General features: G+C 42.5%; 1 protein-coding gene across 4 annotated transcripts in view; it reads right to left on the reverse strand.

Annotated features, from left to right (window-relative positions):
• The window catches only part of gadd45gb.1 (growth arrest and DNA-damage-inducible, gamma b, tandem duplicate 1), a 45,022-nt gene that overhangs the window by 5,613 nt on the left and 20,839 nt on the right, over window positions 1-18,570 (reverse strand). The window contains exons 4-6 of one of the 4 annotated variants that reach the window (XR_013794541.1): window positions 16,422-16,541; window positions 16,309-16,322; window positions 4,450-6,329 (exon numbers count right to left, since the gene is read on the reverse strand). The exons of 2 other annotated variants lie outside the window; for them this stretch is intronic. The gene's annotated coding sequence lies outside the window, so the exon portion shown is untranslated. Of the gene's footprint in view, window positions 1-4,449; window positions 6,330-16,308; window positions 16,323-16,421; window positions 16,542-18,570 lie in introns of those variants that run through there. One more of the 4 variants, XR_013794540.1, reaches the window with a different exon arrangement.

The raw sequence follows: 18,570 nt of genomic DNA on the forward strand, positions 1-18,570 counted from the left end.
TATAGTTTGAATTCATCTTGTTTGTGCAGCAGCTTATTTTTGTATTTATATTTATACTGACTTATCAACAGGAAACTGTCAATGACTTTCTATCCCTCATTAATTCCTACCGCAATATTATATTTTTGTCATATCAACGGAAACATTAGACGCAGTAAACTGAATGCATTATTTGTATTCACTGTTCTCAATTTTTGTGAGTTGAGTTCCATACTAAAACTTGGCAGAGTCCTCCAAAGGCATAGAAAATTGTTACTTTCTATTCATAGGCCTGCACATTTATCTCTAAATCAGACTGATTGGTATGCAAGTTGATGAGTGAAATTGACATCTCCTATAAAGTTATGACCTGAACCAATCACATTTAGATCTTAAAATGAAAGTTTTTTCTATACCTATTTTATTAGAAATTTGCTCAGCAGAAGCACTGGCCAAAATCATGAGGCTCAACCAATGGGGGACAAACCTGATCCCACCAATAAAGATGTAATTGTATAGTCCTAATTAACTCACTAAAACATTCCGATTATAGAATTATGAATGCATGCAATAAAGAAAAAAACAACACCATTTAGTTTCTTTAGCAGGTTACTGGCCAACGTTGGACATAAATAATAATACTGCTAACCATGACCCTTATATTGGCATAGCCATTATATTTAAAACAGTAATATCCTATACTAAACCTAATGTAATCTTGACAAACTATATATCATTTGAAAGCTTACAATCTCTAGTTTACATATTTGGTGACTGATTTTTAAAATATATTACAGAGGAGCCGTAATTTATCAATTTGCAACAAGGATATTTTCATACTCCTAAGGCGTGTTCAGACCTTTATTTTGAAATAGTGATGAACATGAAAAATCATGAAAGAATGGTAGAAACCTCAGTTTGCTTTCATGCCAAGAGTTCAAAAGATAGCATCCATTCAATTCTTTTAGAAAAAAAGGTCTGAAAATGTTTTAAATATAAAGGAAAAAATGATAGATTCACCATTTGTGATGTGGTAGCGAGCTATAATGCACATACGGGATCTTTTTGTGTTTCTTAGAGGTTGAATTCATTTCAAAATCTGCCAAACTTTTGCCAAACCATCCTATACTTCTGAATAGGATGTCTACTTCATAAATTCTATGAAAATTGTAAAAATAATGGTTCAGATCACTCAAACAACATATGGAAATGGAGGCCCTTATATGGGCAGTAATGGCAACTAGTGAAAAAGTTTGGCACAGCGCCCAAACAAAATCTCACTGAAAGCTTATTTTTTGAGATATCAACCTAAAATTTGAAACACAACTTGTTCAGATTTTTATCCTTGATTTTTTTGCACTTTTAGAGTCCTCCAGGTTTTGAAAATATACATTTTGTATAAAATATGAATAATTAAATTTTTAACATTGTACATTTTCATAAACTCAAACTTCTATAACTTTTTTTCTGTTTAAATTTCTTAATTTATTTCACTTCTACAAAAATGTCTTCTTAAGAACAAGACTAATCATCAATCTATATTCCAAAGCATTCTTGAATTGCAACCATTTAAGTTCGGAATGTGCATTTTCATGTCTATTAAAAAGCGGGGTGCCGCTTAAGGGGTTAACATCTCTCTCGCTCCCAGACTGCTTATGGATGGCCAAAACATGAGACATGCAAGTGTTTGTCAGTTCTATCTGTCGTTAATGTGTGTTGTAAAAGTCTGCAAGAAAAAAAAATTGCAACAAGAGTAAACTGCAGATTTTGCTACATTAGACCTGGAGAAAATTCGTATTTTTTTCCCCCCAATTCAGTTTAGATTTCGAAGTAAAAATAACAACATTTTATGCAAATATGAGTTGGCTACTTTCAACTTGTCACTCATTGAAGACTGCATTTGATGAAAACTTTACACGTGTTGAGAAAGGTTTTTATTTCATTGCTTGAAGCTAAACATACTATTTTTTAAACATTCAACATGTATGGGTTAAAGGAGAACTCCGGTCAATTTTAACATTGAGCTATTTTTTTTGTCAATTTGGAGTGCTGTCAATACAGAGAACAACGACAAAAATCGGTGTTGCCTACACCGTGTTATCCTCTTTTTAAAATTTGCGCCCTGTTGACTTCAATGGGGCAAGTTTTAAACCTGCTTTTAGCCTCTTAACATCCTTGATGTGTCATACAAGTGCCCAGCCATGTTAGATGATTCCTTCAGAGTGAACACGAGTGAATCTGACTGCAGTAGATGTGAAAGATATGAATAAAAATGATGTTATTTCAGCCAGCGCAAATACCTGTATTTACATCCTGTTTTCGGTCGAAGTCCAAAGTAGTCGATTGTCGAGTTCACGCGCCTCATGGCTGGGCACTTGTATGACACATCAAGGATGTTAAGAGGCTAAAAGCAGGTTTAAAACTTGCCCCATTGAAGCCAACAGAGTGCAAACTTTAAAAAGAGGATTACACAGTGTAGGCAACACTGGTTTTTGTCGTTGTTCTCTGTATTGACAGCACTCCAAATTTACAAAAAAATTAGCTCAATGTTAAAATTGACCGGAGTTCTCCTTTAAAGTGTGTTGTCTATTTACAAGATTATTCAATACAATCAATATAAAACAACGTTTTACGTAAACATTAAAATGTTTAAATTTAAACAGAAATGTAATCTTTTCCACAATTGTGATAGATCAAGAATGTTTGGTGAAGATTAATGACTAACTCTAGACTATTTTTGCCTCTAATGAAATGGATCTGATTAATAACAAAACTTACATGACCTTAAATTAAATGTCAGCATCAGTTCAATAAAACCTCTAATACTGACTGTATCTTCCTGCTCATATTTGTGAAGTGTGATTTCCTCTGCTTGGCTCATAGATGACAGAACCTTCCTAACAACAGCATCTGATTGGTTTAGAAAGTGCCATCTGGTCACCCTCCCACACTTCCCCCATACAATCTCAAACTTGTAATTATGTTTTGAAACAGAAGGAAACCATTCAGTATTTATTTTTAGTGTCCACAGACTTATATATATATATATATTTTTAAATATGAAAGTAAATGAAAATATCCTATACATTGCTTTTTTCCCCATTCTTATAAATCTTTTGCCATTTTTACCTTTTACCTTTAAAATGTTCCTGTGTTGTGACAATGTTTCAAAGAAAGTAAAAATAAATGATTCCACAAAGTATCTCAATTAACGTAAAGCAATAAAAGCTGCAGCATGTATAATAATAATAATAGTAGTGAAATTTTAGCAAAATACTGCTTGAAATAGTTTCAAATAGAGCATAGCATGACTATTAAAAAGTATTTAAAGGCATCTACTCTTATTCTACACATTAAAATACTGTGCATGATTGCAGAAGTTATATAAGATATGACAAAACTTACAAGCAACTCTTTCACTAAACTACTCATCTCATTCGTTTTTAATATTTTAAAAAGAACTTTGTTGCAATGTCCAGAAAAACATTAATGCAGCTGAACTTGCATTACCCCAGTGACTCGCTCTTTGTGGTTTTAAACTACCAAAAGAATAAAGCAATCAAATAATCCCCAGCAGAACAATACGTCAGCATGCAGGCGAGCTCCATTGTGCTCTTTCAGACAGCCAGCGCCTGCAGAATACAAATAAAGCCAAGCCCTAAAACCTAAAACCTACCCAGAGACTAGGCCACTAAAACGGGCTCCATCTGCTCTTGTGCATAATGAGCTGGAGTGAAGGTGCCTAGCAGTGGGAGGAGAGGAAGCGGGACAGGGCCGCCCTGTGCCTGGCACAAGCCAGTCCCTATACAACCATTCCCCCCTGGGATATCTGCCACTCGGCCCCCACTACTGAGTGGCCCTCACAAAGACCCCCAACGGGGGCGTGTTCTACTGGTGGGCCACTTTCGAGGACTGAGGGAGGGCCTACACACGTCCAGGAGTTGAGGTCTGCTGTCACGTCCAGACACTGATTGATATAAGAGCATGCTGTCTGTGTGGACGAGTGCAGCACTACATACACCCAGCTGTCCTGGTCCATAAGGGGCTTTAACTGCCTTATTATAATATTACATTATCCCAGTGGTCCTATCGCATGGCTTCGAGTAGCCTTTTCAGCCAGCCCCCATCCCCTCCTCCCGAAGTGGAGACACCCCAGGAACAGCAGATGGTGGTGAAGGGTGAATTGGGAAGGGCTCTCCTGTTGCCGAGGATACCGCCATTGGTATTTCTGTTGTCCCAACAAACACCTTATCAAGAACCAGCCCTAGGGTGTTACAAAACGATGAGGGAACAAGCAACGAAGGAATGTTTTAATTGTGATGCCAACAAAACCAGCATGTTTTTAAAAAATGTTTGTAAACACTACAGTGCACTTCTAGTACACTAGAAACATTTGTCACTTAGAAAATGCAAATTTCACAAATTACAAATAAAGAAAGTACTTAAAAAAAAAAATTGTTACAATGAGTATTATAAAAAGAGATTTTTCGAGATTTAAGAAGAAGTAGAAGTAAATGTAGGGCAAATTCAACAATATAGATTGTTTTCAGTTCATTCTGGCCGTGTGTTACTCCATTGCCCTGGCAGGCTGTAAAGCAGGCCTGCAGATTATAGTGTGTGTGGTAAGAGAGGCTCCAGTCTGCAGTGTATGGTAATCACTCATTATGTGAGCCAGCTGTCTTTATGAACAGGGTCAGAGGGTCAGCCCTCCTGCCTAATGCTGACAGTCCTGCACGAGCGCCAGGGCCTCCACATCACCTGCTCAAACATTCAACATGGAGCTTTAGCCTCGATAAAGCATTTTGATTTAGCAGACAACTTAAAGTCTTAGCTTGGCGAAAGATGATGCAAATATCAAAGTTTAGCATTTCATTTTTAGTATTTGAAAACAAATTATGATGGGACATTGTGGGCAAAAAAAGGTCCATTATCTATAGTGTAGTGCATGAAGCCCAGCTCACAGAACTTACTTTCAAACTAAGCTTTCTGTTGGTGAATTTAAGTGACTAAATGAAACAAGAGAAATCATATGGGGAAATTCGATTGCATGGATTCCTCTTGAAATGACAAGATTTCACCCGTGAAAATTCGCTGAACAACAGTAAATGTGCCCAGAAATGTAAAAGGGTATTAGACATTATTAGACTGAGTGTAAAGAGTGGTAGATTCAGTTTGCACAAAGTATAAATAACAAGATGCAGTGCAATATTTGCTAACATTAAGTTCAAGGAGTGATCGAGGCTGTTCATCAAAAGTATAAAAAGCAACAGTGTGTGAAGTTAAAATGTTTAAAGCAAATGACAATTCTGTGATCATGTCGTTCCAAACCTGCATTACGTTTTTTATTTTCTGTAAATAAATAATTTGAAAAATGTCAATGCGGTTCAATGGTTTTGAATTCCAATGACTTTCATGGTATAAGCAAACACAGTTAAAACATCCTTCCTTTTCATGAGATCGAGTTTGTGAAACGCACAAGGGTAATTAAATGATCACAGAATTTCCATTAGGTGAACTGTCCCTTTACCAGGTGTTGATCACTAATTGCATATTGTTTACTTCTGTCTCCGTCTACACTTGCACTGCTAAGAAAGCATGTGTGTATGTGTACGCAATCTATTGTCTCATTACAGAAGTGTCAGCCTCATATCAGCGCCAGATCAAGGGTGTGCAGAGCTGTTCTATGCTGGCAACTGTTGACACAATGCAGCTCTATCAGCCAGACATTGTTATGGCTCTTGAAGATTGCTGGAGGCTTACCACCCTTTGCAGTCTCTCTTGATGGTGCTGGACTAGGCCGGATCGGTTGTGGTCTTTTCGTGCATGTTGGGGGGTTTGGGTCAGGGAGTTTGTCTGCATTGGCCAGCTGTGCCGTGGCTCTGTTGTCGGGCTCAGCTTGGGCCCTGAGGGTTGCAGAGGGCCCGTATCAGATGGTTGAAAGGAGTATCTGCGGAGCGGCTCCCCCCGTCCATGAGCAGACAAAAGCTGCAGCCTCCTCTCCTGCTCCGAAACTCAAAGACTCAAAGTGTATGGGGGGGTCAGGGGTGGTGTTAAAACACAAAAGTGCACAGAGCCCCCTGTCAAAAGGAAAAAGGGGAGAAAACACTCCCCTCCCTTTGTTGAACTTCTGAAAGAACGGCGTGGTCGCGGTGGCAGCTGCTGCGCCTGCACAGGACATTTGAGATGCCCCCCTTTCATAAATACAAAGTCTGGACCGGTGGGGGTATGTAGAGGACAAGGGGCATTGAGGATTTGTGTTCAAAACGAAAGGCACACTTTGGAGATACGACCATCTCGTGGCAGTAAAGGGAGGCGGGGAGGGAAGGGGGAAGGTGTGGTGTTCTGTCCTGCTGAAGAAAAAAAAAGACTTTTAAAGATGACAGCCTTTAACGTGAGTATATCCATCAGTCCACAAAAGAGTCCCACAGGGCAGCCATATGGGCACAGGATCCTCGTCTTTTGTCTGGAAATCACCGGTACCTTTTATCACAGATTAAACAACCACTAAGAATTCAGCAAACAAGAGTCTTCATATTTAGCTTTGGGGCATTTTGAGTTTATTTCCCTTTAAAGCAAGTCATGTGCAATGTAAAAATGGGTGCAACTGTGAATACGTTAGTTTTGATGTTCTTAGGGGTGGAAGTTATTTAGCTTTAAAAGACTTCTTTATAACATAAGCAGCATTTCAAAAAAATTCCTTTCAGGAAATATCTGTACTGCAGTACATTTATTATGCATGCAGTTTGCTTTGTTTTGGAGGGTGCATGTGAGACGGATCTAAATAAATAATAAATAAATAAAAAGTTCCCAAGAGGCCCAAAATAATGAATCTGCTTTGAAGAAGCATGTCTGATCTGGTGTGCTTATAGAAATACAACTAATTAATGTATTACGGCGCCCTCTTGTGGCACTTTTGTAAAATACAGGTCTGTTACAGTAATATACATCAGCAACTGTCTCACAAAGTTTCCTTCAAGGTCTTCTGTACTGCATATATAAATACCTAATATAAAATGTATACATGGGTCTTTTAAATCAGATTTGATTTAGTAGCCGAAATGTCAAGGTTCATACTATAAAATCTCTAAATCTATCTAAATAACAAGAATTTTGGATGCATTGTATCATTATTTTCCTTTGGACCCCTTTATATAATAATAGATTTGTATTGTTTGCTATGTTTTGCTTTATGTTTTGATGTTGACAGTCTACAGCATGTGTTGATGTCTCCACCTAGTGGTTTCTTAGGCCATGTACAGATGAACTCCGTCAATGCAGTACCTCGTGGTTATCTTATGGTCACAACAGGCTGTGTGGTCCAGCTAGCCTGAATGATTGCATGGTAGTCAAACTTAACTACAGGCTTTATTATAGGCCAATATATATAAATAAATAAATATATATATATATATATATATATATATATATAACACATTGCAGCTAACCACAGTTGCCTTGTTATATGACAGCAACATTAGAAACAACATGTGTGAATTGACATCATAACAGTAGCCCTATTGTGTCTATTTTTTTTATTAAGAATTTGATATAAAATCTCTCATGCTAATGCCACCCAGTTAATTTGATCCCTAAAAAAAGAAGAAAAGGGGAAAAACTTTTAAGTCGACGTGAAACGAAAGTTGCGATAGTGTGACATCCTAAATCGCCCAATATAAACCTTATTCAGAGCAGCGCCATGACAGGTGTGTATGATAGCGAGGCTGTCAGGGATTGTAGAAAAGGCCCCAAAGTTATGTTAGATTTGCTTAATTTAGTATTAATTATTTAGTATTCAGACCGTATTGTGCTTTATGTTTCATGTTTACTCCCGTGTATTCAGTGCTTGTGACGGTAAAGCGCGCGCTGGTTTGTATAGTATATCTGACGTTGCACAGTTAGTATGCAGTACGATAGAGATAGTCGGTTGGTTGTCACAGTTGTTAGTATGCTGTAAGATAGAGATCGTCGGTCGGATGATAATTGTGAGGGACACTTTTCTTCAGAGTGTGCGTCAATGAGGAAAGTAAGTATATCTGCTGCATTACTCGTGATATTGTATTTCTTTGTCTGCTGTTATTTCTGCTATTTGCTATGGATGAGAGTTAGGAGGTTAAGGGTCGCTACGCGACCGTTGTGTTGATTATATCCACGTTCGTACGTTACTTTCTAGCTTCAGTCCATCTGATTCAGTACGTCGGGTCAAAATATGTCACAGCATCGTGTTTAGACATGCTTATCCTTTACTATTTGTTGTTATGAATGTTTATTACTTTGGTTGAGCAAAAGTGGCGTTAAATATTATTATCTGGAACGCTATTGAGGCTTTGAAGTATTTTATAGACGACAGAAGGTTATATCTACGTTATTGGTAACTTAATGCATGGTAGGAAATCTGAGAATCCCATATAAGTGTTTGAATCCTTTCTTTCTGCTTACATTCTTAGAGTTTAAGAGATATATAGTCATATTCTGACTATTATTTATTTATGTTTGTAATGTATATTAGTGCTTAAGGAGGAATGAGTGTATGCATGTTTCCTTTATTCATCTGTATTTTGTTTCTCTCTTTATAGAAACCACACACTTAAAATTACATTCACCCTCAATCTCACTCGCACAAGAAAAAGCGAAGAATAAACAGAATAATAAGAACTTTCTCTCAGCTCTTCATTTCATACTCTGGAATATTTGGCCTTAAGTGGTGTTCTGGCCGACACATCTGAGTGAACCTGGTGATAAACCCAGAATTAGCACCTAGACTGAGCGTCTACCCATTATCTTCACTTCATTGATGGTCCTTCGAGCCGGATCACTGGGTTTACGTCAGAGATGGAATTACATCCAGAGTATGATGCTAGTGGTGCACGTCCCAGACGGCATGTTCGCCCACCTGTGCGCTATGCAGATTATGAGGTTGATTATAGAGGCTACATCGATGAGAGGTACAGAGAGGAACTAGAGAGTACTCACCAGGAGGGAAATGCCAGGATGACACCCCTCACCTCCCCTTATGACTCTCCCCTTCGCCTGCAGAGGTGGGATGCTATTCTTCAGGAGATGGACCTGGGCTATAGGACGGAGAACCAACAGCACAGCCAGAAGAATCAGCTAGCCCCCCAGCGGTTTCCAGAGAGAGAGTTTAGGGAACAGCTACGAGATTACTCTACTCCCTTACCTTCAGCGCTGCACCCTATACATCCACAGGAGGAGAGCCAAGTTGAGTTAGATGACATTCGTCATGAAAGACACCTCCTGCAGCAGACACAGCGGCACATGGCATCAGACTTAGTCGAGCTTAGAGCGTTGCGAGCAGACATGAGACAGTTAGTAGATGCTGTTCGCAACATGCAGAGTCCAACCTCTATTCATACCAGAGAGCCAGAGTTAACGGTGATGTCATCACGGCCACCTGTTGAAAGTGAATCTAAAGCAGAGGAAGAGGATGATTGGCCTGCACCACCACCATGGCCAGACCCAGTAATGGACAAACTTCTGCCTAGTGACCCACCTATGCTACATTCGCTTATTAGGAGAATAGATGAGGTTCCAAGTACTAAGGAAGAAGCACTGCCAGCCCCAGCTCCTGACATGTTTGTGGGCCAGCCACAAGTTAATCATTCAGCACGTGGGGCCCTTCATACTGCAAAGCCATGGGATGACACTGGCCGTCATCCACCGCCCTGGTTCAAGCCCATTCAGTTTCTGCCGCAGCCACACGGATTACCTCCAGCTGAGCCCAAGTACCCTACAGCTTATGTTGGTCAACGGAGTGAGTTTGGCTGCAACCCAACGCCCCAACAGCGACATCCAGGCATGGCATGGACCAAACCTCTGCCCTTTAGCTCACCTCAGGGTCATAACTACAATGTCCCAGAGCCAAGTTACCGTGGGCCACGCCCAACAATCCGCAACTTCTCAAGTCGGGACCCAAGTGAGTTTGCACGGCTCAAGATCTCATTGGAGAACCTCTTACCACATGGTGCATCTGAGCTGTTTAAATACCAAGTGTTGGTCGATCACCTGCAACTAGAAGAAGCCAGGTTAATAGCAGATGCTTACCTTAACTCCCCAACACCCTTCTCAGACACAATGGTTGCCCTAAATGACAAGTTTGGCCAACCACATCAGATAGCACTGAGGCGTATTGCTGCTGTGATGGACTCACCAGACATAAGGCGGGGAGACTTTGCTGCATTTGAGAAGTTTGCACTCCAGATACAGTCACTTGTGGGAATGCTGAAGACACTAGGCCATGAGGGTGAAGTGGAACTACAGTGTGGCTCACATGTTGCTCGTCTGCTGAGCAAGCTGCCACCTGAGCAGAGAGCTGAGTTTCGCCGCTGCATGTACCATCAGGGCACACAAACCCACACCCTAACTAATCTTTCAGATTGGTTGAAATACGAGTCTTGGTGTCAGGACTCTGAAGGACAGTTAGCTGTGAGAGGAGCTCGGGAGAAGCCAGTGTCCAGACATGAGGGTAGGAAGGGCAAGCTACCTACCACTGTTCTCCATGGTGTGAAGGACACCGCTAAGAAACCTGAGGCTCCAGTGCCAAGCAGCTCCTTCAAATGGAACAAGAGCAAGCCATACTGTCCATTCTGCAATAACGAGGAACACTACCTTAGCCAGTGTACAGAGGTATCCAGGCTAACAAAGGATCAGCTAACTGAATGGATAAAGAGTAACAAGAGATGTTGGCGATGTGCACGGCCACACCAGGCGGCCCAGTGCAACTTAAAAAAGACATGCAGCCTCTGCCAAGGAAAACACCTCCAGGTGCTGCATGAGGTGAATATGAGGTCACCCAAGGTGGCAGCGTCAACACTGGCAGCAGAAAGCCAAGGCACAAGGGGCACTACAGAGGTTCTGTATCTAGACAGACCCACTGAAGGCAGTCGGGTCCTTCTGAAAGTTGTCAAAGTCCGCATTCACCATGGTGACCAATCAATCAACACCTATGCAATACTTGATGACGGTTCAGAGAGAACTATGCTGTTGCCAGATGCTGCAGAGGAGTTAGGTGTGCAGGGGATTCAAGAGGACCTACCATTACGCACAATTAGAGAAGAAGTGCAGATCCTCTGTGGTGCATCAGTGTCGTTCTCCATTTCTTCGCCATCAAAGCCAAAGACCAAGTTCAAGATTATAGGTGCATTCACCAGTAGTCGTATTGGACTAGCTGCCCATACTTACCCCATGGAGCAACTCCGGAGCACCTACAAGCACCTCACTGGCCTTCCCATACGGACTCTTATAAATGTCAAGCCCCTGCTTCTTATTGGGAGTGACCATCCCCATCTCGTCACTCCCATTGAACCTGTCAGATTGGGACCTCCAGGTGGGCCTGCTGCCATCCACACAAGGCTGGGCTGGACTCTGCAGGGCCCAGCGAGTGTAGTCCGTCACCTTGCCCAACCACAGCAGTGTCTATTTACAACAGTAACACCCCAGGCGAGCGAGCTGATGAAACATGTTGAGAGATTATGGCAGGTCGACACTGTTCCATTCAGAAGCGAGAAACTAGTTACTCGTTCAAGGCAGGACCAAGAGGCCATCAGCATCCTGGAGACCAAAACCATCAGGGTAGAGGTTGATGGCATTCTCCGTTACGCAACCCCGCTGCTCCGCCGGAAAGACATGCCGCTCTTTCAGGCTACTAAAGAAGCCGTAATGCCCAGTTTACGAGGTGTAGAGAGGCGACTGGCCAGAGATCCTGTACGGGCAGAAGCCTACAGAGTGGAGATGGACAAACTTATAAAGGCGGGCTCTGTCATCAAGTGTGGACCGAAAGTTTCAGACGAGGAGGGTCGTGAGGAATGGTATATCCCTCACCATATGGTGAGCCATAATGGCAAGAATAGGCTGGTATTCAACTGCTCCTATCAGTATCGAGGGCAGAACCTCAACGATCATCTACTGCCTGGGCCGACCTTAGGAGCATCACTACTGGGAGTTCTGCTAAGATTCCGAGAGCATGCAGTCGCAGTTAGTGGAGACATCAGAGGCATGTTCCACCAAGTTCGCCTCCTCCCAGAAGATCGTGCTCTGCTCAGGTTTCTTTGGTGCGACATCAGTCAAGAAGGACCTCCTGCAGTCTACGAGTGGCAGGTGCTACCGTTTGGTACAACATGTAGCCCCTGCTGTGCCACATTCGCCTTACAACGCCACGTCTCTGATAACAGCCAGCCAGATGAAGAGGTGAGGATATCGGTTCAGAAATGCTTTTATGTAGATAACTGCCTCCAGAGTGTCCCCACTATTGCTGAGGCGAGGCATCTAGTCGACAAACTACGAGCCCTTCTTGCGTCTGCAGGCTTTGATCTACGTCAGTGGGCCAGCAACGAACCAGGTGTAATAAGTCATCTACCAGAAGAGAGCTGCTCTGCTAGTGTTGAGCTATGGCTGGCTCAGAACAAGACGGATACCCCAGAATCTACTCTAGGGCTAAGCTGGCTCTTCCACACTGATGTCCTTGGTTACAAGCATCGTCATGTGGAGTACGGTGTTCCCACGATGCGTAATATCTACAAGGTGCTGGCGAGTCAGTACGACCCCTTGGGGTTCATCCTACCCTACACCACCAGGGCTAAGATAATTGTCCGACACCTTTGGGACAAACACAGGGGATGGGATGATCCACTACTACCGCAGGAGCTTCTGCAGCAGTGGAAAGACTGGGAAGAAGAACTAAAAGTCTTACCTCAAGTCACCCTGCCCCGACCGTACTTGTCGAAGTCCGTGGACATCTCCGGTCTTCAGAGAGAGGTGCATGTATTTTGCGACGCCTCACAAGAGGCTTATGGTTCAGTGGCGTACCTCCGGACCACTGACAGACACGGTGAAGTGTATCTGTCATTCCTGATGGCCCGTTCCAGAGTCGCTCCCAAGCGATTTCACTCTATGCCCCGATTAGAACTCTGTGCTGCCCTTACTGGTGCACAGCTCTCACAGGTGCTGAAGAGGGAGCTTACCATCCACATTGATCGGACAACCCTTTGGTCAGATTCCACAACGGTGCTGACATGGCTGAGGTCTGAATCCTGCCGATTCAAGGTCTTTGTGGGCACCCGCGTGGCCGAGATACAGGAGCTGACTGACGAGCATACCTGGAGATATGTTGATACCGCAAGAAACCCTGCTGATGATGTAACACGAGGGAAGAAGCTGCGAGAGCTTGTTCAACCAAATAGATGGAGCCTGGGGCCTGCCTTCCTCCTGACCAGTCCAGACTCATGGCCAGTAGACCCCACTGTTGACCAAGCAGAAGATACCTCAGAGCTGCGCAAGTCTATCTTCTGTGGGGTCGCCGCAGTTGCATCAAGCCAGTCGACTTCAGATGTGGACCAATACGGCTCGTGGAAGGAGCTGCTGGAAGGGACAGTGCAGGAGCTGCATGGGGCGGCCAACTCTAATGGTAAGCCCACAGCTGAAGACTACCGACAGGCTGAACAGTTAATACTTCAGAGGGCTCAGAGGGATAGTTTTCAGCAGGAGTACAGCCTCCTGAAAGCTGGTAAACCAGTCCCCAGGAGCAGTCGACTTCGCACTCTATCTCCAGAGCTGGATGAACAGGGAGAGCTCATTCGTGTTGGAGGACGACTCCGTCGAGCAGAAGGCCTAGAACTGACCACTCTTCATCCAGTCATCTTAGATCCAGGTCATCGAGTGTCTATGCTCTTGATCAAAGACTTCGATAACCGCCTCCGCCACCCAGGCCCAGAGCGGGTGTTCGCAGAGCTTCGACGCTCCTTCTGGATCCTGCGAGGGCGTGAGGCTGTCCGCCGCTACCAGTATAGCTGCGCTGACTGTCAGCGATGGAGGGCAAAACCTGCAGTGCCGAAGATGGCAGACCTGCCATCAGCCCGTCTGCGCCTTTTCAAGCCCGCCTTCTATTCTACAGGGATGGACTGCTTTGGGCCATTTGAGATCAAAGTGGGCCGGCGCCGAGAGAAGAGATGGGGGATCATCTTCAAGTGTCTCACAACTAGGGCGGTGCACTTGGACCTCCTTACCTCTATTGATACAGATGCTTTTCTGATGTCCCTTCGACGGTTTATTGCCCGTAGAGGAACGCCTGCAGAGCTGTTCTCCGATCAGGGGACAAATTTCAAGGGAGGTGAGCGAGAACTCCGTGAGACCTTCGTTGGAATGTCTAATGAACTACAACATCTCCTTGCACCACAGAAGATCTCCTTCCGCTTTAACCCCCCAGCAGCTCCCCACTTCGGAGGGGTATGGGAGAGGGAGATACGCTCAGTTAAAAGCGCACTCTATGCCACAGTCGGTGCTCAGCCTGTTCCAGAAGAAGTGCTTCGCACCGTACTTACTGAGGTAGAAGGGATCCTTAACAGTAAGCCCTTGGGTTATGTGTCTTCAGATGCCAGCGACCCAGATCCAGTGACTCCCAGTGTTCTTCTTACGGGGCGGCCTGATGGTTCGCTACCTCAGGTAGTCTACCCCGAAAGTGAGCTCATCTGTCGCCGCCGCTGGAAACACTCACAAATCTTGGCTGATCACTTTTGGGCCCGTTTCATCCGACTCTATGTGCCGAGTCTGCAAGCTCGCCAGAAGTGGCAGGCTACACCAGCTGATATTGCAGAGGACTGTGTAGTGATGATCGCTGATCCACATCTTCCGAGGGCCCTCTGGCCCATTGGGAAAGTAGTTAAGACTCATCCCAGCCCTGACGGGCACATCAGGTCCGCTGATGTTAAGGTGAAGGAGAGAATCTACACCCGGCCAGTTGCCAGGCTGGTTGTCCTCCCTGCACTTCCTTCTGGAGAAGATGGAGATGGTTCCACTCCTGCCACTACACCCCAGCCATAGAACTTTGTTGCCTTTAATGATGAGCGAATGTATTACATACATTCGGGGGCGGCTGTAGAAAAGGCCCCAAAGTTATGTTAGATTTGCTTAATTTAGTATTAATTATTTAGTATTCAGACCGTATTGTGCTTTATGTTTCATGTTTACTCCCGTGTATTCAGTGCTTGTGACGGTAAAGCGCGCGCTGGTTTGTATAGTATATCTGACGTTGCACAGTTAGTATGCAGTACGATAGAGATAGTCGGTTGGTTGTCACAGTTGTTAGTATGCTGTAAGATAGAGATCGTCGGTCGGATGATAATTGTGAGGGACACTTTTCTTCAGAGTGTGCGTCAATGAGGAAAGTAAGTATATCTGCTGCATTACTCGTGATATTGTATTTCTTTGTCTGCTGTTATTTCTGCTATTTGCTATGGATGAGAGTTAGGAGGTTAAGGGTCGCTACGCGACCGTTGTGTTGATTATATCCACGTTCGTACGTTACTTTCTAGCTTCAGTCCATCTGATTCAGTACGTCGGGTCAAAATATGTCACAGCATCGTGTTTAGACATGCTTATCCTTTACTATTTGTTGTTATGAATGTTTATTACTTTGGTTGAGCAAAAGTGGCGTTAAATATTATTATCTGGAACGCTATTGAGGCTTTGAAGTATTTTATAGACGACAGAAGGTTATATCTACGTTATTGGTAACTTAATGCATGGTAGGAAATCTGAGAATCCCATATAAGTGTTTGAATCCTTTCTTTCTGCTTACATTCTTAGAGTTTAAGAGATATATAGTCATATTCTGACTATTATTTATTTATGTTTGTAATGTATATTAGTGCTTAAGGAGGAATGAGTGTATGCATGTTTCCTTTATTCATCTGTATTTTGTTTCTCTCTTTATAGAAACCACACACTTAAAATTACATTCACCCTCAATCTCACTCGCACAAGAAAAAGCGAAGAATAAACAGAATAATAAGAACTTTCTCTCAGCTCTTCATTTCATACTCTGGAATATTTGGCCTTAAGTGGTGTTCTGGCCGACACATCTGAGTGAACCTGGTGATAAACCCAGAATTAGCACCTAGACTGAGCGTCTACCCATTATCTTCACTTCAGGGATAGACTTGGCATGTTTTCAATGCACTCGCTGTAAAAAGCTGCATAAAGCTCCTAGATCACTTATAATTTTCCACAACTCATGTTGCCTGTATTTCTGCAGTGTTTCGTCAACAGAACAATCCAAAAACACATTAAATAACATTAGGCTACAACTCACTAGAGATTTATGTATCCCTCACAGCCTCGCTTTCAATCCCATTAAAAATCAAAGATGGCGCTGCTGTGAATAATATCTACACACATTATTAACTATTACATTACTCCACTAATATATAGTCCACTTGAAGGAGTGAATGAAAACGAATGAGTGAATTCAGACACTGATTGTGCCGGAAGGGCTGTCGCTTTTAGTTTGTGCTTGCTATATAATAATCACTTGAAACTTACCAAACTGGCAGCTCCTGTAGGAATGAAAAGATTATGTTAAACTCTGTCATGGAAATTAGCACGAATAAACCTTAATTAAACAATATAATAATCAATTAAAAAGGAATTTATACCTGGATGACATTGCACTGTACCCACATTGGACCAGCGGTTTGAAAATGAATGGATGATTCTGCTCCAGGCGAGATCTTCTGGTGAGATGCGTGAATTCATCCGGCAAGAATCTCAGCAAACTAAATAGCGGATTACATTCCATTCCAAACATTCAGCATTGCAAAAGTTGAAAAAAAAATTCAAGCGCCAATACAGGCGTCAGACAATTAGACCGCCTTATGCAAATATCCCAGCGCAGACACCGTGCTCATGTAATTTCAGAGAGTAATGTGATTGGCTGTTGTCACTGACAGACACGCCCTCCGTTAAGCGTCGACATCCTGTGTGAATGCACATGGGTATTCTCTAGCCATTGAGTGTACATCAGCTGTACTACACTCCTTATTGCAATACATTTTGGGATTGAATGAGTGCACTCGATAAAAGTGGACACCAATTTAAAGGCCGGCGTTGACTTAGACACAGCCCTAGTGAAACGGCTTCTCGAACAAGAAAAAAATAAAAAAATTAGGGCGGGACTTGATTTTGTCCTACAGGAATTGATTAAATCATTGTGGTTTGCTATTGCGGTCATCTCATGTTAGTGACAGGTTGTCCCACCCTCGCGCCAGCAAACACATCATCATGTCACATGAAATCATGACACATGAATTAAAAAAAAAAGATGTGCATGGATCATTTACCCTATAATATATAATAAATTTGGCAATATTCCGCAAAAAAAGAAAAGAAAAAAAAGACCAGTCCATTTTGATTTCATGGTGATTTTAACAATCTTGACACAACAGCTATCAAAACGTTCAGTCCTTTGGAGAGCATAGCATACAGAAGATATAAACAAGACCGTAGCTCTATTTGTGGTATCAACAGTACAGTGGTGGAGGGAAAAAGTAGTAGGCTAAGATTTTTGTTAACGTCGGTTGCTTCTTTTTAACCAACTAACTCAAGAATCCTGTCAGGACTGGCCCTGATCCAACCCAAAATCCCTTACCAGCACAGAGAGCCGTGATCGGACTCCCTCCGAGGAGCAGGAGATCAAATGAATTCTTGCGGCGTGCCGTATTGAAGTTCAGTGTGGGAGTACACATGGACCACAGCTATCGTACCACTGCAGCCTGGTGAAAATTATCATCTTTCATTTCTGGATGACGTAGTCTATATAAAAAGCAAATTTAGCGGTAAAACTATGTTTGCAGGGCAGTGGATCAGAAGGAAACAATGATGCGTGTCCATATATCTGTTACATCATAAATAAAGGTCTTGGCATTTCATGTAGGCTATTTAGGTCATGTAGTAAATATTTTTTTTCATGCATTTCTTGCATTGAATTGATTTTTGCTTTCATCTTAGCATGTTATTAAAAATACAGTTTCCCTCTGCATGTTGTCTTGTCTCGTGACATTTACTTTTGAACAAAAGCTTAAGGCTGAAAGTACCACCTACATCAATGAGACATTGGGCCTCTGTTGCATCACTGAAGGTTATTTTTCTCAAATATAACAAAAGCAGTCTTAAATAAGTAAAGCCTTAAAGGAACCTTCCAGCTTCAATACTATAGTTAAACTCGACAGCATTTGTGGCATAAAGTTGATTACTAAAAAAAGAATTACCTAGAAAACAAGGTACTCCCCCCCCCCCCCCCCCCCCTTTTTAAAGTCCCTTACTGTGTAAGTGAATAGGGCCTATATGGAGGATTTAAAGCAGAAATGTGGAGCTTTAATTTTATATAAACAATTACATAACAGCTAAAATAATATACATGTTTTGTGGTCATGTGGCAATAAATTTGTAAACTGATTCACACTAAAATCATGTCATGTTTAAAACAGTGAGTATTTCAAGATCGGTTTGGCTCCATTCACTTAAATTGTAATTTGTAAGTGCCCCATGCACTGTTGCCCAGATTTCTTATTTTTTAAAGGAGGAACAAGTTGAAATGAATTAATGTGGCAAATCAACATTATGCCACAAGTCAATTGTAACTGTAACACAGAGTACTTGCCTTTAGCAAAGCATGCCATCACACTTGCATCGCCTTCTGTGACAAAACACCAGAGACTGCTGTTGTTTAAATGATAAATTTGATCTGAAATCGTCAAATCCTCTGATCTACATCCATACAAGTGCATGTTACACATAATCAAACAA

This window comes from Phoxinus phoxinus (assembly GCF_949152265.1).
Source record: "Phoxinus phoxinus genome assembly, chromosome: 17".
Lineage (NCBI taxonomy): Eukaryota > Metazoa > Chordata > Actinopteri > Cypriniformes > Leuciscidae > Phoxinus > Phoxinus phoxinus.